The 26,662-nt window shown below is 41.9% G+C and overlaps 1 protein-coding gene across 3 annotated transcripts in view; it reads left to right on the top strand.

Moving 5' to 3' along the window:
* LOC141415543 (uncharacterized) overlaps window positions 1-26,662 on the top strand; it is a 340,659-nt gene that overhangs the window by 302,930 nt on the left and 11,067 nt on the right. For all 3 annotated transcript variants that reach the window (XR_012440525.1, XR_012440526.1, XR_012440527.1), the window contains one exon: window positions 24,074-24,325. The gene's annotated coding sequence lies outside the window, so the exon portion shown is untranslated. The remainder of the gene's footprint in view (window positions 1-24,073; window positions 24,326-26,662) is intronic.

A 26,662-nucleotide genomic window follows, 5' to 3' on the forward strand; every position in this document is an offset into this window, starting at 1 on the left:
AGGGTGTACCTCACTGGCAGAGTGCTTGCCTTACATTCTGGAGGCCCTGGGTTCCATCCTTAGCATGGAAAATAAATTTAAATGCATGCTGTATTTGGTCAGAATGCAGCAGCGCGTAATGTGATCTTGGGAGCTCACCCCCGTCTATCCCATCTCCCAAATTAAACAAGGGTCTTTGTCCACAGCAAACACTGCATTTGCAAAGGCTTTAACACTTCAAATTGGCTCCTGGTCCAGTTAGTTATCTGGTCAAGACTATGTGGAACTAAATCATTCTTTTCCTTAACTACATTGTAAGTGTTTATCATGTTTATTTAAGCAATCCTTTGTGACAAATACAACCAATATTGCCCAACTATCTTTTGCATATTTGTGTTTTTTTTTGTTGTTGTTGTTGATAGTGGGGTTTGAATTCAGGACCTACACCTTAAGCCAGTCCACCAGCCTTTTGTTGTGAGGGGTTTTTTTGTTTTGTTTTGTTTTTTCGAGATAATGGTCTCACGAACTATTTCCCCAGGCTGGCTTTGAACTGAGCTCCTCCTGATCTCTGCCTCCTGAGTAAGTAGCTAGGATTACAAGCATGAGCCACCTGTGCCTGGCTGTATGATTTTTTTTGGCACAAATGCCAACCTCAAAATTGTCCAGTTAAAATGTGTATAAATTAAAACCTTTGGCCAGGTGCCAGTGACTCATGTCTGTAATCCTAGCTACTCAGGAAGCAGAGATCAGGAGGATTTCAAAGCCAGCACCATCTCCCCAACCCCACAATTAGTTCCCAAGTCCCTCTCTCCAAAAAACTCAACACAAAACTGGGCTGATGGAGTGGCTCAAGTGGTAGATCAATAATAAGCTTATCAAGTGTGAGACACTAAGTTCAAACCCCTCTACCACACACACACAAAACTGATAGATGCTAACAAATAGTCCTCAGAAAGGTTGCCATTTTATGCTGTTTCCTCACGTCAGCATGCATTTTTGACAACTAATTGAAGAAATGCTTAAGATTAAACATCAAGTTGCATACCACTTTTTTTTTAAGAAATACTTAAGTTACCATTTGTGTTCTTATGGAAAGTGATCTATGTGTAGATTCATTCAGCAAACATTTATTGAAAACCTGTTGCATGACAGATGCCATTCTGGATGCTGGCATAATAACAACGAAGAATAAGAAAGTTTAAAAAATTCCCATTCTGCTACAGGCATTGTTAACAGTGCTACACTCAAGGGACTTATGACAGAAAACATGGACAGGGTGTGACAGTAGAAGTCATTGTCACCACCAGACTTGATGCAGTGAGAGGGACTATTACCAGAACTTGGCAGAAAAGACCTCCCCAACAGGAACTGTGGCCTTACATAGTGGCATGGCATGGACAGAGCAATAGATACCCAAACCTCACTTAGGCTCCGCCCACACCAGTGAGCATTATATCCTATTGTGTGCCTCCACATGCTCTCCAGAGCTCTTGACAATTTTCCAGATAACTTTTTTTCCTAGCGCTGGGTTACCAGTCAACTCACCCAGCCATTTTGTCATGAATTGCCATGACTCTAAATTTAGGACACGTCTCCATCCACACAAGTGGACAACCAAATACAGCTTTCCAAATTCTACCAGGAGGATTTCTTTTTACCATAGGCCTTCAGGGACCTTTGAGTAGGGATCTGTGGATAAACCAGGAAGATGCTTGCTTTGCTTTCCCCTCGGTGGGGTTCATCGTGGACTCCCATAAGGGCTCTAGGGTGTGCTGTCATGCGTTGAGGCATTAGGGTAAGTACCATGTGAGTGAGTGCCTTGCCGATACAGTTTACTTTGGGGTCTTGGTTTTCTTGTTTTTGTTTTTTGGTCTGGTCTAGTATTTATTATTCCATTTTTGGCTTTGCATAACCTAATATTTTGATTCAGTGAAAGAAATTATCAAAGGTCATGCAGGATATTTTGGGTCACATAATCATTTGCTGTCCCATGTTCAGGAGTTTAGTTTATAGCAGATTAAGAAGCTACTTTTCAAATGGAGAACAGTTACGAAGTGAAAGCTTACCTTATTGCAAGACCCTAGGAATCTGAGCTACAGTGAATCGTCCAATCTGTGAACATGGTATGTCTTTCCATTTATTTAGGTCTCTGATTTTTTTATCAGCATTTTATGTTTTATGAATAGTAAGGAGAGCAGACACCCTAGCCTTGGAGGCAATTTTTTTTTCTTTTTTTAGCAGCACTGTGATTTGAACTCAAAGCAGGCACTCTTCCATTTGAGCCACTCCATCAGCCCCTTGGCAGCAAATTTTAAAGAAATGTTTAAAAGGAAAGCAACGAGATTTTAGCCATTATATGTGATGTCAGTTCCTCTATCACACCAAGGAAGGGCCCTTCTGTTTTTAGTTTGCTCAGTTATTACTATGAATGAGTGTTGGACTTGGTCAGATGTTTTTTATGTATCAACTGATATGATCATATGTTTTTTTCTTTTTGTCTGTGATAATTACAGATGATATTGGTTAATTTTCAAATACTAAGCTAGTCTGGCATTTGTGGAGTAAACCATACCCAGTTGTATTATATCTTTTTATGTATTTATGGATAGGATCTACTTACATTTTATTGAGAACTTTTTAACTTTTTTCTATGTTCATAAGAAAAGAATTGGTCTATAGTTTGTCCTCCTTTTTTTGTACTGTCCTTGTTTGGCATTGATATCAGAATAATGCTGGCCTTGTAAACTGAGCTGGGAAAATGTTCCCTTTTGTTTTCTGGAAGTTTATGCCAAATTCATGTTTTCATGTTATTTTATATTTGAATGTTTGGTAGAATTCATCCATGAAGACATCTGTGCCAGCAGATTTTTTTTGCAGTACTGGGGCTTGAACTCAGGACCTTTTTTTGTGATGGGTTTTTCAAGATAGTGTCTTGCAAACTATTTGCCTGGCCTGGCTTCAAACTTCGATCCTCCTGATCTCTGCCTCCTGAGTAGCTAGGATTATAGGTACGAGCCACCTGCGCTGGCTTTTTTGTTGTTGTTGTTGTTTCTTTCTTTTTTTGAGACAGGGTCTCAAAAGAGAGACTGTTTTGAGGTCAGGCTGGCCTCAAACTCTCAGTCTTTCTGCCTCTTCCTCCAGAGTGCTGGAATTAAAGGTGTGCACTGCCTTGCCCAACTCACATTTGCTTTATATCCCAGGACATGATTTGGTTTGGTGTTCCATGTGCACTTGAAAAGATGTATTCAACTGTCAATAGTTGGAGTGTTCAATAGATTTCCAATTAATTAATACTGTCATTACATTTGTTTTTATTTTTCTGACTGTCTACTGTTTCTATGAATTACTAATGGAGAGAAGTTGAAATCCTAAACTTTAATTGTGGGTATGTCAGTTTCTCATCTTCGTTCTGTCAGTTTTTGCTTCTTGAATTTCGAGTCTCTGTTGTTTGATGGATATATGGTTGATACGTCTTTTTCATGAATTGATCCTTTTATGGTGATGTAATGTTATCTTTATTTTGGTAATTTTCTTTCAGTCTACCTTGTCTGGTATAAATGTATTTATTACAATTTTCTTGACTTAGTGTTTATATGTTATAGCTTCTCTATTTTTTTACGTTTAACATACCCGTATTTCTTTTTCCTTCCTATATTATTATATTTCAAGTGGTTTTGTTTTATTTTTTGCTGGCACTGGGGTTTGAACTCAGGGCATTGCACTTGCTAGGCAGGCACCTACCACTCAAGCCACTCCCCCTAGCCCTTTTTTGTTAGTTTTCAGATCGGGTCTTGTGCTATTTGCCTGGGTTAGCCTCAGACTGAGGTCCTTCTACCTACGCCTCATGCATAGCTGGGTTTACAGGCAGAGCCACCATGCCTGGCTTGTTTTGTTGAGGCAGAGGGCATCTTGCTAACTTTTTACCCAGGCTGGCTTTGAACTACAATACTTCTGATTTTTGCCTCCCAAGTAGCTGGGATTACAAGCATGTCAGTGCGTTGGGTTTTTTTGCGGTATGGGCTTTGAACTCAGAGCCTCATGCTTGCTAGGTAGGTGCCCCACCATCTGAGCCATTCCACCAGCCCTTTTTTGTGTTGGGTATTTTTGAGGTAGTGTCTTGCTTTCATTTTGCCCAGGCAGACCTTCTTACCTCTGCCTCCTGAGTAGCTAGAATTGTAGGTGTGAGCCACGGCCACCTGGCTGGTGTTTTGTTTTTTTTTTTTTCAATCCATTCTCTCAGTCTCTGCAACCTACCATTCTCTACTGCTATCAATTTTTTACTACTTCAAAGATAATGTAGAAATTTTATGAGCTTTTTTTGTTCCTTAATCTACTCCCTGTATAATGTAAATGTCCTAAATATTATTTCTACTTACATTAAGATTCACATCAGTGTTATAATTTTTTAATTGAACCACCAAAACTAACTGAAATATGTAAGACAAGAGGAATTGCTGGGCACTGGTGGCTCACGCCTCTAATCCTAGCTACTCAGGAGGCAGAAATCAGGAAGATCATGGTTTGAAGGCAGCCCAGGCAAATAGTCTGAGAAACCCTATCTCAAGAAAACCCTTCACAAAACAAAAAAGGCTGTTGGAGTGGTTCAAGGTGTAAGCCCTAATTTCAAACTCCAGTACCGCAGAAAAAAGAAAAAACGTGGACAAGAGAAACCCATTTGTGAGATACCTTTTATGGGGCCTAACATAAGACCAAAGGTCAGCACAAGAGGGTGTCTCCTGCTGACTCATGGTCCACTTATAGAACCAGTAAGGGTGTTTGCACCAATTGCAGCATAGTCCTTCATTTGTACCAATCACATGCCTTTCACTGGGCCACCAAGGGAAGTGCTCCCCTTCTGGCCCAGGGAGCTAAAGATGCTATAGAGTCATCTAGAGTTCACCTAGGCTTGGCTTGCTTAGGATGCAGTTTTCCAAGGCTCTTGCAGGCGGTCTGGAGTATGGCCCTCTGTAGCGGTGGTCCTCACAGTGAATGTAAAGCTTGGCAGCCCAGCTGGTTGCCAGCAAAGGGGCTGCTTGACTGACAGTTCCCTGCACAAGGCTGCCAGGCATGTGGAAGGAGCTGTGAACTACCAACTCTAGAAAGTTTTAATCTTTCACAGAAAGCATGAATGAGATACTTACAATAAAGGCCTAACAAAAGCTTAATACAGAACTAACAGTTCTAATAGCACTTAATAGTACTTAACTATATTTAACAATGCTTAACAGTCCTTAACCCCTGACCCAGGGCCCCAGGGAGAGGTGGGTCCCTCTGATCTGTCTCACTGATTTCTTGAGTTACTATATATTTTTTTCAGTCTGAAGAACTTTCTTTATTTCTTCTTCTTTCTTTCTTTGTTTTTTTTTTTTTATTCATATGTGCATACAAGGCTTTGGGTCATTTCTCCCCCCTGCCCCCCCCTCCCTTACCACCCACTCCGCCCCCTCCCTCTCCCCCCTACCCCCTCAATACCCAGCAGAAACTATTTTGCCCTTATCTCTAATTTTGTTGTAGAGAGAGTATAAGCAATAACAGGAAGGAACAAGGGTTTTTGCTGGTTGAGATAAGGACAGCTATACAGGGCATTGACTCACATTGATTTCCTGTGCATGGGTGTTACCTTCTAGGTTAATTCTTTTTGATCTAACCTTTTCTCTAGTTCCTGTTCCCCTTTTCCTATTGGCCTCAGTTGCTTTTAAGGTATATGCTTTAGTTTCTCTGTGTTAAGGGCAACAAATGCTAACTAATTTTTTAGGTGTCTTACCTATCCTCACCCCTCCCTTCTGTGCTCTCGCTTTTATCATGTGCTCAAAGTCCAATGCCCTTGTTGTGTTTGCCCTTGATCTAATGTCTGCATATGAGGGAGAACATACGATTTTTGGTCTTTTGGGCCAGGCTAACCTCACTCAGAATGATGTTCTCCAATTCCATCCATTTACCAGCGAATGAGAACATTTCGTTCTTCTTCATGGCTGCATAAAATTCCATTGTGTATAGATACCACATTTTCTTCTTTCTTTCTTTGTACTGGAGTCTGAACTCAGGGCCTCACACTTACTAGGCAGGCACTTTTCCTGCTTGAGCCACTCCACTATCCCTTTTTTGGTGATGGGTTTTTCTAGACAGGGTCTTGGGAACTCTTTGCATGGGGTTGACTTCAAACTGTGATCCTCGTGATCTGTGCCTCCTGAGTAGCTAGGATTATAGGTGTGAGCCACCAGTTTTTCTTGGATATAGTCCTGGATATTATATTTTCCTTAGATACAGTTCTTGGGTTTTTCTTGGAAATAGTTCTAGGTTGAGCCAGTTGTAATCACCTGTAATCCTACCAGTCTGGAGGAGGAGGCAGAAGGATTGAAAATGCAAGACCAGCTTGGTTACATAGTGGTAACCTGTCTCAAACAACAAACAAAAAACTCTGTTGGCAGTTTAGTCCTTGAAAAATATGCCATTCATTCTGGTTTCCACAGTTCCTGATAGAAGACTTCTGTCATTCGAATCATTAATCACCTATAAGTGAAGCTTCATTTGTCTCTAGCTGCTTTTAGGAATGTTTCTGTGCTTGGTTTTCAAACACTTTAGTATGATGTGTTATGACATAGTTTATTTTGGTTTCTCTTATCCAGGATTTGCTTAGCTTTTTTTTTGGTGTGTGTAGGGGGTGGGGATTGGGATTTGAACTCAGGGCCTAGTACTTGCTAGGCAGGTGCTCTACCACTGAACCACACCCCAACTTGCTGAGCTTTTTGAATCTGTAGGTTTATATGTTTTTGCTGTTTGGAAGTCCCAGTCATTATTTCTTTAAATATTCATTCACTTGTAGGATTTTGATGACATAAATATCAGAGTTTTTGTTTTGGTTCTTTGGGTCACTTTGGCTGTTTTCTCTCTGTCATTCAGACTGGATAATTTTTATTAATATTTCTTTAGATCCACTGGTTGTGTTTTCTCTCATCTCCATTCAGCTAGTGACCCCATCAGTGAATTTTTATTTGTCACTGCATTTTCTGTTTTAATAATTTCCACTTGATTTTTCCTTTCATAGTCTATTTCTTTGCTGACAATTTCTATTTTCTCATTTTTTTGATGTGCTCACAATTAGTTGTAACATTTTTGTGAGAGCTGTTTTAAAGTCCCTATCAGATAATCCCAAGGTTGTATCATATCAGTGTTGCTGCTTTATGATTGACTTTTCTCGTTGAAGTTGAGATTTTTTTTAGGCTTTTAACATGATGTAAAATTTTGAATTGAGGTCATGGTCCTGTTTAAGTCTTTCATTTTAGTAGGTAATAAACCTCATAGCTTAGAACACAGTTCCTGGTCCAGTTTTGTTGACTGTGGTTCAAACATTATTTTAGTTTTCTGTTGCCTTCATCCTAGCATGTGGTGATCTTGGGTGGACACAATAGCTAAGAGAAACCCAACAAGTTCTGAGGAAAGAAGGGACACAGGATTACAGGTGAAAACCATGCAAAAAGACAGCTGCTGAAGACCAGCTCCAGAGGTGAGAACAAGGGGTAGCTCAAGTGGTAGAGCACCTGCCTAGCAAATGGCAAGTGTGAGGTCCTGAGTTCAAACTCCAGTACTGAAAAAAAAAAAAAGACATCAGAGGTGAGAACAAGCACCCACTTTCTCTGCAGAGAGCAATCCTTGGGCCTGGAGAACCCAATGGAGGACAAACCCAAGTCACTCTGCAGAATGAGCACATACAGAAAGAACATCATTACCTGGTTAGTCCATAGGTCCCCAAATCCCTCCCCCTCTGGATACTATGTAGCTTAACAGTTAACAGCCTGATTACAACTGAGACTTAAAAGCTGCTCTTGCTAAGGAGCTCTGACTCCATACTTGGGCCCAGGAATGAACTAAGGCAGGAAACACAGCTCTTTCCCATAGAAATGGAAGAATAAATTGATAGTGGGGAAAATGTAACTGGGACTACCAAAGGGGAAAACTTTTGGTTATAGCCAGCTTATCTGCTGGCCAGTTTACTCTGTGTTAAACTGACATTCTTTCTCTCTTTGTCTATGTGCTGGAGAGCCCAAAGCTAACTTCCTTTACCAATTAAACCAGGCAGCTTCTATCCCTTATCTCTGAACACCAGAGAAGTAAATCTGTCAGCCATTACATACAGCTTTGGAGGTGTGGCACCTGGACATCAGGAGAACCAAGGCTAGTAGCCACTCCAAGCCTGTGTTTTGTCACGTAATCCAGCTGAGCACCCCAAAGCTCCCCTTTTAAAAGTGGACATTTTCTCTCAAAAGTGGAACAATAGAGCCTTGAGAGGGTGACTTTCCTTGTCCTCCTCTTAGTCTGACAGATAATAAATGTTACTTCCTTTTGCTCAAAACCCTGCTCTCCTTAGCTGTAAATTGTGAATTGACATTGAGGCCCAGGGACCTGCTTTCCAGTAACATAATTTCTTTCAACCAAAGACATGGAGTGTGTGTAGCCACACCATAGCTGTGGTTTATGAAATCCCTACATTGGACAACTGGCATGTAAAATTAAAACAAGCTTGTCCCCAAAAGTAATCTACGTGTTTAATGCAATTCCATCAAAATCCCAATGACATTCATCACAGAGATTGAAAAACCAACCCTAAAGCTCATTTGGAAACACAATAGACCACGAATAACCAAGGCAATACTCAGCAAAAAGAGCAATGCTGGAGGTATCACAATACCCAACTTCAAACTATATTACAAAGCAATAGCAATAAAAATAGCATGGTAGTGGCACAAAAACAGACATGAAGATCAGTGGAATGGAACAGAGGACCTGGATATGAATACACACAGCTATGCCCACCTTGTTTTTGATAAAGCCTGCACAAACATATGATGGAGAAAAGGCAGCCTCTTCAACAAATGTTGCTGGGAAAAGTGGTTATCTGCCTGCAAAAAACTGAAACTAGATCCATGTTTATCACCCCCTATACTAGTCTCAAATCAAAATGGATCAAGACCCAAAACTCTGAAGTTAGTATAGGAAAGAGCAGGAAACACTCTGGAAGTAATAGGTATAGGCAAGGACTTCCTCAATAGAACCCCAGCAGCTCAGCAACTAAGAGAAAGGATGGACAAATGGGACTACATAAAATTAAAAAGCTTCTGCATAACAAAAGAAATGGTCTCTAAATTGAAGAGATCACCCACGGAGTTGAAGAAAATATTTGCCAGGTATACATCAGACAAAGGACTGATAACCAGAATATACAGGGAACTTAAGAAACTAGACTCTCCCAAAGTCAATGAGCCAATAAAGAAATGGGCAACTGAACTAAACAAATTTCTCAAAAGAAGAAATTCAGATGGCCAAAAAACACATGAAAAAATACTCACCATCTCTGCCCATAAAGGAAATGCAAATCAAAACCACAATTAAGATTCCACCTAACCCCTGTTAGAATAGCTATCATCAAAAACACCACCAACAACAAATGTCCCACTCCTAGGGATATACCCAAAGGAATGCGACTCAGGTTACTCCAGAGGCACCTGCACACCCATGTTTATTTCGGCACTATTCACAATAGCCAAGTTATGGAAACAGCCAAGATGCCCCACTACTGACAAATGGATTAAGAAAATGTGGTTATTTATACACAGTGGAGTTTTACTCAGCCATGAAGAAGAATGAAATCTTATCATTTGCAGGTAAATGGATGGAACTGGAAGAAGATCATCCTGAGTGAGGTTAGCCAGGCTCAGAAGACCAAAAATCATATGTTCTCCCTCATATGCGGACTTTAGATCTAGGGCAAATGCAGCAGTGTTGTTGGACTTGGGTCACACGCTAAGGGGAGAGCACATACGGGAGATATGGGGATAGGTAAGAAACCCAAAACTTGAAAATGGTTGATGTCCCCACTGCAGAGGAACTAATACAGAAACCTTAAAGTGACAGAGGTCAGTATGGCAAGGTGATTGGGAAGTCGGTCAGGTAGAGATGAATCAGTTCGGGTTGTGATACACTTGTGCATGGAAGCAATGCTAGGTATCTCTCTGTATAGCTATCCTTAACTCAGCTAGCAAAAACACTATGTCTTTCTTATTATTGCTTATGTCTTCTCTTTACAAAATTAGAGAAAAGGGCAGACCAGGTTCTGCCTGGAAGCGAGGGGGGTGGGGGGGCAGGAAGGGGGCGAGGGGCGGGGGGGGAGAATTGGCCCAACAATGTATGCATATATGAATAAATGAATAAAAAAAAAACAAGCTTGTCCCTAAGTAATCAAGAGGTCCCCAAGTACACCTTATTTTAAAAGACTGGTTTTACTAACTCATGTACTGCTGATCTAAATAAGACTCCTGGGCTTACATTTGTGTCTCCTCCTCAAAAAAGGCAGTGACCAGCCTTGCAAGAGCCACACTGGCCTGGCTTCAAAGTTTTTCAGTACATGAATAACAAAATAACTCCTCTGGCCTTTGCATGCAAGTTACACAGACTTTGCCAGAACTTTAGCCTTACATACAGGGGGCATGACTGTACTTTGCGTGTGCGTTTGCTACCACCAATCCTCTTCCTAGCGTGCCCAGCAGACACCGGAGGAAGAATAGCTGTTATCATCTTGTGTATGGAGAATACAGCATTGCACATTTAACCCAGATTAATGGCCGGATCAGTAACCTTTGCCTTTTCCATCTTGGCAACGCAAGTCATTTTAGACCCCAGATGTAGCCTCTCCGGTGATGGTGGATCTGAAACAAGAAAAGAGGCAGTCGGCTCAGCCTGCCAAGGCTTTCTAAGCACGCAGTCAACACTGTCCTATTTTGGCCAATGTGTTCATTTAATAGGGAGTGAGGATGCGAGTTGAGCTTATGTTTTCCCCACTTAGAATATCCAGTTCTATCACTGTTGATGGACAAGACCACCCTTCCCTCATTGATAGACCGTGGCACCTCTGGGAAATCAGTTGCTCAGAACACAAATGTGTGCATCCATTCCTATGCCAGCATCACACCATCCTTATTATTATAGCTTTATATTCATTCTTTGTTGCTTGGTTTTGGTGGTAGTAGGGTTTGAACTCAGGGCTTTATGCTTGCTAGGCAGGTGCTTTACTGCTTGAGCCACACCTCCAGCAAAGACAATGACTGATTATCTCAACGGGAATCTCTCTCTCTCTCTCACTCACTCACTTTTATTTTTGGTGGTACTGTATATTAATTCTTTAAATAAAATAATGTAAGTTCTCCAGCTTTGTTTTTATTTTATAAAATTACTTCCCTTATTGCCCGCAACCTGCATGGGTATGCTGTGTGAACCTGACTAAGAGTGGCAGGGAATGAGAAATAAGACACATACAGACATAAAACAGAAAAGCTGGGGACAGAAGGGCTACACGTTCCTGATGGGAAATGTGAGCACCTACCTGAGCCAGAGTGTTTATTTTAATAGGTCAGTACAAGGAAAAGACTCAAGTAAAAATCAAGCTTTAGCAATTCTTGATGCGAGGTGAAAGGAATGAGGTTTGGTGGGCTAATTTTCTTAAGGCTATAGAAGCTTAATTACAACCCATCAGTTCTGGAATCATCAAGGCACACAGGACCCCTTATCTAAGGTATTGATTAATCTGGCATCAGGGAGTCTCCTAACAGTTCTGGTAGTTCTGCATCAGGGGGCTGATATGCAGACACAGCATGTTGTATTCTTCAAGGAGATGTGAGAACAAAGATCAAGACACCAGGTGCTAGGAAAATTATGGTAGAAGAGGCTGTGCAAACTCCATTATTCCCAATCCAGAGTCATGCCTGGTTTCCAACAACTTATTTAGGTCTTTTGTTTTTCCACATAAATTTTAAACTTTCCTTGCTAATTTATTCAAAAGATATTGGATGGTATTATTAGACTGAAAACAGAGAGATAGACAAGGAGAAGGCTCAATGGCATCACAGGTTTATTCAGGAGAAGAAACTTGCAGAGGGGGTCTCCAGCAGATGCTAGAGCCCACTGCTACTTACAGACTGGGGGCTTTTATAGAAAAGGAAGGACCTGGTAGAGGGTGGTGAATTTTTTCACTGTGGCTTGTCCATTGTCCATTGCTAGGAGTAGTCAAGGCCTTGGGTCTTGTGTCCTGGTACAAGTGTTGGAAAACAGGACATTTCAGTCACAGACTGATGGCAAGAATAGGACCCTGCTGGGGGTAGTCAAGGAGCTAGGGCTTGTGTCCTGGCACAAGTGCTGACAAACAGGATGTTCCCTTTGGAGAAAATATCTCTATGGAAGCCAATGAAGTCTAGGGTGAAGCAGAGTTTAACATGGCGTACATGGTATCAATTTGAGGCCTGTCATGTATAAAATGAAATATTTTGGAAATGTGTGTATGTACTCATTGTGAGAACATACCAGAGATTTAAAAAATACTACTCATCTAACATGAAACTGCAACTGAAAAAATACCATTTTCATACTAAGTGTTCAGACTTTTATTAGTCAGGTGTTCAACATTTGTATAGATTGAGATGACTCCAAAAGTGTCCACTAAAAAAGAACCTAAGTTCACTGATAAAGTTAATTTGTGTTTTAATATTCGATAGGTCCAGCTGGCGTGATGGAGTCTGTAACTCCAGCACACGGACGGTTGAGGCAGGAGGATTGAGAGTTCGAAGATGTGAGAGGGCTACATGGGTGAGACCCTACCTCATAATGTAAAACAAAACAAAACAAAACAAAAAGAACAACCTAATATTCTCTAGGTCTCTGAGGAGAGAGATGTTGAAGGCTGTGAAAAAGGTTACTAGATCTGGGATTTTAAAAATAAAAATGACTTGCTGAGTTGTTGCATGGAAGCAGCCTCAGTTGCCTGGAGGTTGGGCATATTCATCCCAACCTCCCAGTACACTTTTCATTATTTCCTTGTGTACATTTCAGATGATAAATTCCTCTTAAGCTAGAGTACAAATAAAAATGAGGCCTTTCTATAAAAAGGGATAGGCTTCATTTAATCAAGGATATTTATTTAATTTATTTGCAACACTGGGATTGAACTCAGGCCCCATGATTGCTAAGCAGGCGCTCTACCACTTGAGCACTCTGCCAGTCCTAATCACGTATTTTTTAATTATCTCTTGATTCACTTTTTTACTGTAAAATGAGCAAAATTACAGAGGTTATATTAAGTTCTTGATTAAAAATACTACTATTTCATTTTAAAAGATGATATTTAATTATTCATTTTAATTTCTATTCATTGTAAACTATGGAACCATCAAGCCTCTGATTGAAAAAAAATTCACAAAAGCATCTGTAGGAAAGAATTTCCTGGTCTGTTGTGTGGCAGGAGGATTATATGTTTAACTATGAGTGTATATATTTTGATTGTGTCTACCTGTGAAATGCTAATGTCATTCTAGAAATTTTGAGCTTAAAAAATATACCTTATCCCTGGACACTATTGGTCCCAAAGACTAACTACAGTTTTCATTGCTGAATGTGTGGGCAGAATGGCTTAAAAATCTCATTGACTCAAAATGAGAAGCTTCTCTTGGGTTTGAGTAGCCTATGAACAGCAGTGATGCTGTTTTATCCATGAAGGAACAATTCAGAGAGAGCACCACACTGATCTTCTGAGAAGAATGGACAATAGGAAATGAAGACTGGAAAGACAGGATTCTGGGAGGATGACAGTAGTGGAAGGAGAGTTGTTTAGTGTCTTTGAATTACCCATTAAGAAAGAGCAAGTAGAAGCCAGGTGCTGGTGGCTCACACCTATAATCCTAGCTACCCAGGAGGCAGAGATCAGGGGGATCGAGGTTTGAAATCAGCTCAGGCAAATAGTTCGAGAGACCCTATCTAGAAAAACCTGTCACAAAAATAGGGGTGGTGGAGTGGCTCAAGGTGAAGGCCCTGAGTTCAAACCCCAATATTAAAAAAAAAAAAAAAGGCAACTAGATAAAACTAAACACCAGGGTTGATATTTCCAAAATCAAAACAACAAAAATATGACAGGATATCATCACAAATCCTAAAACAAACCACCTGAGTATGAGCAACATTTGCTGAAGAGGAAGCAAAGAAAGAGTGGGGAGGGCCAATAAGAGAACAGCAGTTCTGAAAGAGGGGGTTGCTCTGCCATAGCAGGGAGGGTCAAGGCGCCTGTGGAAGACAGACAGAGGTAGACTGAACAGTCCTGTGAGCTTGGTCACCTGCTAGGCTCCCTTTTAGGATGGGAGGGCCCTGTGCTGAGGTGAAACTGCTTAGTACAATCAAAGTGAAGCACGGCAGGGACAAGACGACAGGAAAAGAAGGCTTAGATTCAAGTGTGGGAGAAGAAAGGCAGGATATCTCCGAAAACAAAGGCACGTTATTTTGGAACCCTACATACAACCAATAAAAAGACAGAGGGCTGGAAGTGTGGCCTCAAGCAGTAGAGTACCTGCTTAGGAAGCACAAAGCCCTGAGCTCAAACCCCAGCCCATCCCGCCCTCCAAAGAAGAGCTTTGTGAAATTTGAAAGGCTTTTCTGAATTCCTTGTCTTTCTAAAACTTAACAAAATAAGCAATAGGGGAGATTTTTGGTTCTGCCAAGATGGACTAGCTCCCCATTCCTCCTAAGCCCTCCCTCTTATAATTAAACCCTGGAAATAAAACCACAAACAAGCAAAGCAGAGTCTAAAATGATGTAAGGAAGGAGCAGAGCTGTGCAGAGACCCCAAAACATGAACAGTGGGGTGATGAGCTCCATGAATTTCCATATGCACCTCTAACCCAGAACTAACAATAAGCATAGATTAAAAAAGCCCCAAGAAAAATCTGTTCTTCTTAGACAAAGGTCTGATGGCCTACCAACAGAAAACCTTCAGCCATATAGCAGCAGAAAAGCCACACTGCCTCTTACCCCAGCAGAGGCAAGCAGTGGCACTCTGCTGCCTCAGTCACGTGGTGTTGGCAGGGCTGAGCATGGAGCTAATCTCCCCTCCCCCTGGCAGAGGCAGGTGGCAGCTGCCTGAGTTTTTCAGGTCAGTGGTGGAGGAGCTGAGATTGCATTCTTGCTTAGAGCAAGCAGGGTCGTGTTGGTGGGGTGACTTGAGCCTGCATCCCCACCCAACAATGAAACTTAACAAGATAGTGCTAGGCAGAGCAGGGTACAACGGGGCTCTGCCTTTCCAACCGCTGTCAACGAGGCCCATAGGGAAACTGACCCTCCATCTCCACTTGGCCTCATAAGGAGGCAAAATGGGGACGTGTGGACACTGTTTGCCCCTTCTCTGATGTCAGGGATGCTCCGGGGAGCTGACTGTCCACCTCTACCCTGAGCAACAAAGTGGCGTGAGTCAGCCTTCTGGTTTTCCCTCTTTCTCCCCTCCTTCCCTGCTCTGTCAGAGAGCTGATCATAGTACCCTACTCAGAGTCAATAGGTGTGTGAGTCACTATCTTACTCTGGCCAGGACGGTGACTGTGGGATGAGGAAGGATGTGAACGTTTGTTCCACCCAGCTACTGCAATGCAATGTGAGTCAGTGCCCCATTTTTTTGGTCAGGATGGTTTGAAGAACCCAACAGGAAGCTGAGCAAACACACCCACCTGATCCTTGCACTACACCTGTTAAAAAAAAGACTAATGGGCCTGAAGGAGTGGTTCAAGTGGTAGAGCACCTGTCTAGCAAGCGTGAGGTCCTAAGTTCAAACTTGAGTACCACCTAAATAAATAAATAAATAAAAGACAAATAGGATCCACAGTCTTATAACGTGAAATATTGGGATATGATAAAAAAAAACCACTCATACCAAAAATCAAGAAAAGTGCAAGTCAATAGACACTAACACCAAAATAAATCAGATACTGGAATTATCTAACAAAGGTTTTTAGGTGATCACCATAAAAATGCTTCAGTGAGTAATTACAAATTTGGGGAGAACAACTGTTTTAAAAAAGTCTCACCAAAGAAAAATTATGAAAAGGAACACAATGAAAATTAGAGAATTAAAAATAATGTTGAAAATGCCAAATAAGCTCAGTAGTATATATAGTGAACAAAATAGAGAATAGAATCGATGAACCTGAAGACAGAACAATAGAATTTATCCGAGGTGAGCCACAGGTGGAAAAAAAAAGAAAACAATACCATCTTGAGGACTCAGATGATAACAAAGGGGTTAACATTTGTGTCATCAGAGACTCAGAAGGAGAGAAGAGGGACACTGAAAAGGCATTTGAAAAAATAATGTCTGAAACACTTCAAATTTGGAAAAAGACATAAATCTACAGTTCAAGAAGCTGAATGATCCCCAAACATGAAAACCCAAAGAAATCGATGCCAAGACATACCATGATTAAATTTCTTCAAGACCAAGGGGGAGAAGCTGGGCACTGGTGGCTCACACCTATAATCCTAGCTCCTCATGAGGCAGAGATCAGGAGGATCATGGTTCAAAGCCAGAAATAGTCAAGATCCTGTCTCCAAAAGCCCTTCCAAGGAAAGGGCTGGTGCAGTGGCTCAAGGTCAAGCCCCAGTACCACAAAAAAAAAAAAAAAAAAAAAAAGACGAAGGGGGGTGGAACCTTGAAAGTGTCAGAGAGTGACAACATACTACTTTATAGAGACCGATTCAAATACTAACGTATTTCTTTTTCTTTCTTCCTCCCCACCCCTCAGTTGGAGCCTAGGGCCCAGTGCTACAGCATCTACCCCTGAGCTATGTCCCCAACCCTCGAGTGCGATGTATTTCTTTAGGTGCTGGGGGTAGAACTCAGGGCCTGGTGCTTGCTAGGCAGATGCTGTAACACTTGAAGCAAGTATTTTTATTTTTTTATTTTAATACGTTTATTTCCAACGAGTAATTGAGGACGTTAAAAATGTCGAAAAAATGTTGATTTGGGGAATGTCCATGAAACAAATGCAGCATTAGTTAATAGAAAGAGATTTACCGCCCCCGCCCCCCAAACAGACAATAACCGGGGAGGAACAGCACCTTACTCCCAGACATCCCACGGGACCTCACGGTCCGCACTTCGGGCCCCAGCGCCCGCTGCAGTCCCGCCGGGCTCCGCTAGGGCGCGCGCCGCCCCCCTCCGTCCCCGGACCCGGACGGGCGCCGGGCGTCTGGAGACCGGGGCTGCCCGAGGAGCAAAGCCGGACCCCGCGGACACCCGAGGCCGCCCCTCGGCCCCGCCCGGCCTCGTCCCTCGCGGGACCGGACGGAGGACGCGGGGTCTCGAGGCCTGGCCGCTCCTCGGGAGCCCTCGGCCCCAGGCCCCGAGCCCCTGAAGCAGTCAGTGTTTCTTATTGGAGACTCGGGGACGAGAAGAACGTGAAGAACAGTCTCCAGGAGCTGAAAGGAAAGGCTGTCAACCCTGAATCCTGTGCTTAGTGATAAAATCCTTCAAGAATGAAAGGTCGAGGCCCTGGGTTTGGCTTCCAGTACCGCGAAAAAAAAAAAAAAAAGAAGGGGAAATCATGATTTTATACGATCTATCAGAGGAAGGAAAACTAAGGGAATTTTATGCTAGGCAAACGCCTCTCACTCAAGAAATGGCTGATAGAAAGTCTTGGAACTTCATTAAAGAAAGAACTGGGGATAAATACAAAAGATGACTCAACCTGTAATGAGTTTCTTAAGTCACATTTGATTGTTGAGGCAAAAATTGTATACCAACTACTGTGTCATTCAATGTATAAGGAAAATACAACAAAATTTATATTTTAAAAAGCGAAAGGATAAAGGGACCCAAATGGAAGTAAAGTTTCTAAGTTTACTCGAATTGGGTAAACACCAATTTTAACAGCCTGTAATATCACATACAGATGTTGTAAAACCTAGAGAAGTCACTGAGAAAATGATGCAAGGCTATATACTCAAAACACTCAAAATAAATCAAGTAGGAGCCTAATAGATGTTCAAATTATCCACAAAGAGCAAAACGAAAAATAGGAGCAAGAAATACAGGAAACAGAAAGAACACAAATAAAATTGCAGCCTTCTGATCTAATGTATCAGAACTACCTTCAGTGTAAGTGGTCTAAATACACTAATTAAAACAAAGATTGGGACAGTGGGCTTTAAACATAAACATGAAGCCAGGTATGGTGATTCATGCCTGTAATCCCAGCACTTGAGACCAAGGCAGGAGAAAAGACAGTTTGAGGCTAGCCTGTGTTACATAGTGAGATCCTGTCTCAAAAAAAAAAAAAAAAAAAAAATCCAAACAGCAACAGAAAAGCCATAAAACTTATATGCACTTTTCCCCAAGGGGGGAAAAAATAGAATAATGTGAAAACAAAATGTTTGTTGGAGGTGTCATTCGAGCATTCCTTCCTTTGGAAAGCTGTTGAGCAAGTGTGCACAGTCCACTTGGATGTGGTACAGAGCTAAAGTCTCACTTCTGGGCACAACTGCAGGGCTGCATTTCCTTCAGGCACTGAGGCTACCCTTGCCCTCGGAGACCACCCAGGACAGCCTTTGAGATCCACTAAGCCCACCAGCAAAAGTACCTACCCTGTACCACTAGAAATACCCTCCCCCCTCACCAGAGCTGACTGCCCACTAGACAGTGTCCCCTGCTGGGGACAACACTCCTTCATTGTTCCCTGCTAAGGACTGTCTGTCTCCAGAAAACAGGGGATACTAAAAAATTCCAGGAGCTTGGGATCCTCAAGGCCTTTTCCAAGACTGCTCTGAAAAGGCCAAGGACTTGCCTTGGAGAGTGAGGCTCTGGTCAATGTGACTGAAAACAACAACATTTTTATACCTCGTAGGAATTCTCTGCAGTATCCACTGCAGAGCCTACTTCTTTCTGTATTGTACCTCTCTTCACCCAAGACAGCATTGCTAGCTAGATACTGATGCTTTCCTGGACACCAGCAGCACTGTTCCTAAATTGCAACCTTCAGGCCCAACAGAACATCCAGACATGATGCCATGAAGTAGCCCTTACTGTCACCATCTCCTTCTCTCTCCAGACCTTTAATCTCATTATTGCAAACTTCTGGTGTCAAAATCACATTATTTCGAAATTATTGGTAATCAAAAATTAAGATTTTTTTGAGTACTATTAAACAATTGCTCCTTATACTGCACTTGCATTGATTATGGACGTGTAGTTTTTAATAAAACACGACATACACAAATATATTTAATCCTAACATATTTATATGTGTGCATAATTTCTATTAGTCTTTCTAGGGTTTGGAACTCCCTCCCTTTGTGAATGTTTCTCTTTGTTGATTCATTTTGAGTCTTGATTCTTTTATTGAGAGTGTGCAAGTTCTATTATAGGTGTGTGTGTGGTTCTTGCCTTCCTGGTGAGGATGGCTTGGTTTGCCTGTGAAACTATGGCTCTTCTAATAGCAATCCATGTGGAATAGCCTGGTTGACCTCCTCTACTTCCTGAGACAGGCATGTGACCCAGGCAGGGTCAGTCAGCATGAGCCCTGGATACAAGTGGGAAACCACTTTCCTGCAAAGAGTTGATGAAAGAGTGATCTGTCTGGGAGTGTGCCTAACAAGAAGCAGACCTGAGATCGAATGTTGAAGGCATCCTGTGAGGCTGGCTCCACCCACACCTGCAGCCACAAAGCTCTTCCTCTTACGTAAGCCAGTTTAAAATGGACTTCTGCCACTGGCAGCCAGCACCTTGTCTACTAGATCATCCCTCTAACTCTGTCACTACAGCTTCAAAAGTCATTTTCTTATAGAGGTGCTGGTGGTGCAAGAGGCCCAGCGGATTTGTTCTAAGAGCTGCGTTTCCCTAGCACAGGTAGTTTTTATTTAAATTTCATGTGTGTTTATGGTGGCCGAGTATGGTGGGATGCATTTGTATGTATGTGTGTGTTGAAAGCCTCACATCAGTGTCCCATCATATTCACTCAAATGGCTGATAAAAACCACTGAGAGATCCAACCAAGGTCACAGCCTAATTACTTACCACTGGGAACCAAGTACGAATTGACAGTACAAGGTATTTTAGTCTTCTTTTATCCAGTTCATATTGCTGGTTTGAATGTAAAATGGTGCAGCTGCTGTGGGAACCATTTGTAGTTTCTCAGAAAGTTAAATGCAGGATTAGCAGTTCACTTGCATACTTGTACACCAGTGTTTGTACAGTTAGTTATTCACAATAGCTAAAAGCTAGAAACAACCTGATGTCCATCAACAGATGAACGGATAAACAAAATGTGGGATATCCAAACAGTGGAATGTTATTTCACCTTAAAAAAGAATGAAGTTTTAATACATGGGAAACATGAATTAATCTTGAGGATGTTATACTAAGTGAAATAAGCCAGACACACACACACACACACACACACACACACACACAAAACAAGTATTATATGAGCTAGGTGCTGGTCACTCATGCTTATAATCCTAGCAAATTAGCAGGTAGAGAGATCAGGAGGATCGATGTTAGAGGTCAGCCAGGGCAAATAGCTTGAGAGACTCTAGCTTGAAAAAAAAACAGCATAAAAAAGGGTTGGAGGAGTGGATCAAATGGTAAGAGTGTCTGCCTAGCAAGCATGAGATCCTCAGTTCAAACCCCAGTACTGTCAAAAAAAAACCCAAGCATTATATGATTCCACTTATACAAGGTACTTAGAATAGACAAATTTACAGATACAGAAAGTAGAATAAATGTTATAGGGGTTTTGAGGAGGGGGAGTTCTTATTTATTGGGTACACAGCTTCTGTTTGGGATGATCCAAAAGTTGCCGATTGCATAAATGTGACAGTTGTACAACATTCTGAATGTACTTAATGCCACCAAATTGTACACTTAAAATGGTAAATTATAGTTATTTTATCATAGAAAAATGAAAAAAATAAAAGTTTCGCAGACATCAGTACTTCCTACTAAATATTTTAACAAGGATACCATTAACTATGATTCAGTTTGTTTACATTTTTCATTGATGTACAACTTACATATAATAAAATGCACACGTTTTAAGTGTACATTTTTTGAATTTGGACAAATGCATAATCCCTACAAACCCAAATCCTTGTAAACATGTAGAACATTACATCGCCCTAGGAAGCCTTTTCATAGCCTTTCCCAGTGGCGTGTCTGCTGTGTCTAAGAGCAGAATTAAGAGCCCAAAGCGAAGGACTGCTCTTTGCTCTTGCCTGCATTGCTTTTAAGAGTCCCATGTGCTTAGCAATCTGTTATATTCCTGGATGTGGAGGGACAGGAGAAGGGCTAGAAGACCAGGGAAAGGGTGCTTATCAGCGGGTGTAGTTGAAACCGGAGTATTGGCCCCAAGGCCCAAACTCCTGAGATTCCATTTGCCAGGTCCTACCACCAGCCCCTAAATGCCAAAGAAAGAGGCGTGGGGAAGGCAGAGAAAGGAGGTTTATTACACGGCTTGGGAAATGCCGTGGGACGTGGAGAGTAAGCACTCAGCTCCTTCTCGCCATCTTCGGGGTACAGACGTGAGTTTTAAGTTTAAGCAGACAAAAGAACGGGGGCGGGGGTGGGGGGGCAACAAAGGTTGACCATATCTCAGTCCTTAGTGGGGAGAGGTTCTGGAGTTGTTATCTGGATTTATTGCCAATGGCAGGTGGGCCATCCTGATGTAGTTTCTGTCCCTTGCCATGAAGATGTTATCATCTGTCTTTCCTGGCATCCAAGGTGTTTGCAAAGAGAATGACTTAGAGCAAAGACAGATGCAGAATGGAGGCAGGGCTGGGTGCCAGTGGCTTGCGCCTATAATCCTAGCTACTCTGGAGGCAGAGATCAGGAAGATCAGGGTACGAAGCCAGCCTGGGTAAATAGTGCAAGAGACCCTATCTCAAAACAAACAAACAAACAAACAAACTTAAAAAAGGGCCGGTGGAGAGGCTCAAGGTATAAGCTTTGAGTTTAAGCCCCAGTAGGTACTTCAAAAAAAAAAAAAAAAAGAATGGAGGCAGGGATGCCAAGCTTCTCCTGTTTTTAGTTAATTCATGTGCCCAAGTAAGGAGTCAGTACTTTTCAGCAAAAGCAATTTGAGTGCCTCTTACAGTCTCTGATCAGGAGATTCTCAAGTTCATTGTGTCCCATATTGAAGCATCCAAGCACGACATGTAAGTGTAATGGTGTTTATTAAAAGTTAGGGACTAGGATTACAAAAATGTCATGGTGGGACCAGGTGGAAGCTGGAAGCAGAGAAAGACTCTTTCTCTCTTCAGGTGCTTTTAAAACCTACACTAACCTATGGGAGCCTGGTGATTCCCATCCAATAATTGATGAGAGGGAAGGGCATGGGTGGTCCCAGTGCAAAGTGGTTTGAGTTGACCCTGGGCCGGGGTGTGGATAACCTACACACATTTGCAATTGAAAAGAAGGCTCAGCCTCTTCAACAAATGTTGCTGAGAAAAGTGGTTCTCTGCCTGCAGAAAACTGAAACTAGATCCATGTTTATCACCCTATAGTAGTATCAACTAAAAGTGAATTAAGGACCTTAATATCAGACCCAAAACTTGCAGTTAGTACATGAAAGGTGCCTTTGTAATAACCTGACTTGCATTGCTTCGGGTATATCCCTAGGAGTGGTATTGCTGGATCATATGGCAGATCTGTGTTTAGTTTTAAGGAAGCCTCCATATTGTTTCCCAAAGTGGTTGCACTAGCTTACATTCCCACCAGGAGCATATGAAGGTTCCTCCCCACCTCCCCAACCTCACCGACATGGAAATACACTGGAAGCAATAGGTATAAGCAAGGACTTTCTCAGTAGAAATCCAGCAGCCCAGCAACTAGGAGAAAGGATGGACAAATGGGACTTCATGAAATTAAAAAGCTTCTGCACAATAAAGAAATGGTCTCTAAACTGAAGAGACCACCCACAGAGTAGGATAAAATATTGGCTAGCTATACATCAGACAAAGGAGTGATAACCAGAATATACAGGGAGCTCAAAAAACTAAACTCCCTGAAAAGTAATAAATCAATAAAGAAGTGGGCAACTGAACTAAATGGAACTTTTTCAAAGGAAGATGTCCAAATGGCCAAAAAACACATGAAAAAATGCTCACCATCCCTGGCCATAAAGGAAATGCAAATCAAAACCACACTAAGATTCCACCTCACTCCTGTTGGAATAGCTAGCATCAAGAACCCCACAACAACAAATGTTGGCAAGGATGCGGGTGTGGGGGGGGAAGGAACCCTTATACACTGCTTCTGGGAATGTAAGCTAGTACAATCACTTTGGAAAACAATATGTAGGCTGCTTAAAAAACTAAACACAGATCTGCCATATGATCCAGCAATCCCACTCCTAGGGATATACCCAAAGGAATGCGACTCAGGTTATTACAAAGGCATCTGCACACCCATGTTTACTGCAGCACTGTTTACAATAGCCAAGCTATGGAAACAGCCAAGATGCTCCAATACCAATGAATGGATTAAGAAAAGGTGGTATTTATACACAATGATATTTTACTCAGCCACAAAGAAGAATGAAATCTTGTCATTTGCAAGTAAATGGATGGAAATGGAGAACATCATTCTGAGCGAGGTTAGCCAGGCTCAGAAGACCAAAAATCATATGTTCTTCCTCATATGCAGATATTAGATCTAAAACAAATGCAGTAATATTGTTGGACATGGGTCACATGCTAAGGGGAGAACACTTACAGGAGGAATAGGGACAGGTAGGAAACCCAAAACTTGAAAGTGTTTGAGGTGCCCACTGCAGAGGAGCTAATATAGTAACCTTAAACTGACAGAGGTCACTATGGGAAGGTGACTGGGAAGTAGTGAAGAGGTCTGGTAGAGATGAATCAGTTTGGGTTGTAATACACTTGTGCATGGAAGCAATGCTAGGAATCTCTCTGTATAGCTATCCTTATCTCAACTGCAAAAATGCTTTGTCTTTCTCATTATTGCTTATGTCTTCTCTTCAACAAAATTGGAGAAAAGGGCAGAACAGGTACTGCCTGGAAGTGAGGGGGGCGGGGAGAGGGAGAGGATGGGGGGCAAGGGGGAGAAATAGCCCAACAATGTATGCACATATGAATAAATGAATAAAAAAAAAAAGAAAAGAAGGCTCAGAGAGAGAATGTGTTCAACCTGAAATACAATATTAAGTCATATATGTTCTAAGAGTCCCAAACTTTCCCTAAGTAGTCTGTCTCACTATCAGTAGCTGACATATTGGACTGTTTGCAGGGTACGGCGAGTGAATGGTGGTGGCAGGGTGGCGGAAGAGAGCTCAAGGGAGCATAGTCTGGAATTCTGCCCTGAGCCAGCATGCCTCCTCAGAAAAGCCGTCTCGTTAGAACAATGTCTCATGGCATATTGCTTCACTGACCTCTCCCTAATTGTCTTGGCTGGGAACAGTAAGTTGGAGTCAACAGCCCAGCATTGGCAGAGACGTTCTCTGTTGCTGAGACCTGTACAGAAGACACTGGAGTCCAAATGGTGAGTGGCAGTTCTTTATGTGTGTGCTGTCTGAATGCAGTAACTGAACAGTCAGTTCACATCTCAGGAATACCAATCCCCGGATTGCACTCTTGCCTTTATCACTTTACCTAAAGCCCCTCTGTTTCTTCCCTTCCCAACTCCTTTACCAATTAATTTTTTCCTGAACTATATACTTCTGACTGTATAGTCTCATGAGAGTAATGCATATTGCTTCTTTTACCTTCTGGGGCTCAAGTGATCCTCCCACTTCAGCTTCTTAGGTAGGTAGGACTAAAGGTGCGTGCACTGTGTCTTGCATGTTGCTTATCAATTTTTTAAAGCAGAAAGAATTCTTTCTTTTTTTTTTTTTGGTACTATGGTACTTTTTTTTTTTCAAGTACTATGGCTTGAACTCAGGGCCTTGTGCTGGCAAGGTAGGTGCTCTACTACTGCAGCCCCAGCTCCAGCCCCACGTTAATTGTTTTTAAAAATTGAAAAAATATACCACCTAGAAAAAGTGTCTCTTTTATCACCTCCAAGGAGCATATCTGACTTATATCTTCATGAATATTAAAAAATGCACATAGGGGAATGCACATCTGTTTTTAAATTGTACTACATTATTCATTCTGCTGTATACTTGCATTTTGAAAATTGTATTTCAAGGCATTTCAATTGCCTTCGGGTAAATGGCTCTCCTAACTCCCTCAGCACTCTCTTCTTAAGGGATTTATTCTTTCCAAAGTCATGTGGATTAAATCCAGTGTGACAAATGAAACTTTGATAATAAAATGACCTGGTTGACTAAGAAAAACAACTTAGCTTCTCACAGTTTTCCATCCAGTGACTTCTGAACATGCTAAGGAGACTCTCTAGCCACTCTCCTGACTCTGGTCAAGTTCAACCGTAAGAGGTGCTTAAAACTGCTTTTGCTGAAAAGCACTGACTCCTTACTGGGGCCCATGAATTAACTGAACCCAGGATTGAAGCATGACATCTCTGCTCCCTTTTGTTCTTTTTTTTTTTTTTTTTTTTTTTCGGTACTGGGGCTTGAATTTAGAGCCTTCACCTTGAGCCATTCCACCAGTCCTTTATCGTGATGGGTGTTTTCAAGATAGGGTTGAATTATTTGCCCCAGCTGGCTTTGAACCTCGATCCTCCTGGTCTCTGCCTCCTGAGTAGGTAGGATTACAGGTGTGAGCCACCAGCGCCAGCTGTCTTTTGCTCAGCGCCATTCTCTCCTGCAGCCACCTTGGAATCAAGGAATGGCAGGAATGATAGATAACATGTTTCTCACAGGGACTGAAACATCCCCTAAGAAACAGCAGAGCCTTGCAGGACAGACCATCTCCTAAATGAGGACAATTACCTATAATGATGAGGCTGCACCCTGGAGCAAGAGTAATCATGTTTTGGGAACCAGATTACTCCCCTCTAGTGATGACTGTGATGACAGCTTCTCCCTTCTCCAGAACCCTCAGGCTGCGATAATGGTCAACCAGATCACACTTGTGACTGGAACTGTTTACCTATGCATATCTTTTGTCCCCTGCCCTAATTCTTTGTTTACTTAAACCTGATGTCTGTACCCTGAAGATGGCTGAAGACTGGTTGAATGCTTACTCTGCCTCTTCTGATGGCATGTCCTGGGCGTTGTAATAAACCTCCTTTCTCTGCCTTCACCAGGCCTCTTTATTTGGCCTATAGGGGCTAGTGCCTGGACCTGACATGTGATTTGGGCCTTGGGTCCAAAATTCTGGTTTTACTGCTGTGAAAAGAGCTTAGGCCATGTGTTCCAGGTAGCACACTGAGCGGTATGATTTTCCAGTGTCTTTACTGGGGGATGGGCAGAAAAGAATTAAAATACATAGCAGAGCACAGAAGAGAAACCTCACACTCTCTTATCATAGCACAAGCAGCAACTTCCAATCCATAGGTAGAAAATAGAGGACCGTAAGACCCTAATCCTGAGTCTTCTTGGAGTGCGTTTGATGTCAAATGAAATTATGTGACATGAAGCCTTTTGTAATCCTCCATGAATGCTAAGTGTTATGTTATTGTTTTAATTATTACTTTAGGAAGCAGTTTTAGACTGGAGAAATAAAAACTGGATCACTGAATGTTGGATGGCTAGGTGACCTCATTCCAGAAGCCCAAAATTCTGAAATAACTTCCTGTTAAAAAATGTGTCCATAAATAGTTTTCAATACCTATCTCAAACAAACCCTTCACAAAAACGGGCTGGTGGAGTGGCTCACGATGTAGTCCCTGAGTTCAAATACCAGTATCACAAAAAAAAAAAAAAAAAAAAAAGACTGTAACATAGAAGCACTGTCTGAGTTGCTTGATGACTGG

The sequence above is a fragment of the Castor canadensis genome, chromosome 13 (assembly GCF_047511655.1).
Source record: "Castor canadensis chromosome 13, mCasCan1.hap1v2, whole genome shotgun sequence".
Taxonomy (NCBI): Eukaryota; Metazoa; Chordata; class Mammalia; order Rodentia; family Castoridae; genus Castor; species Castor canadensis.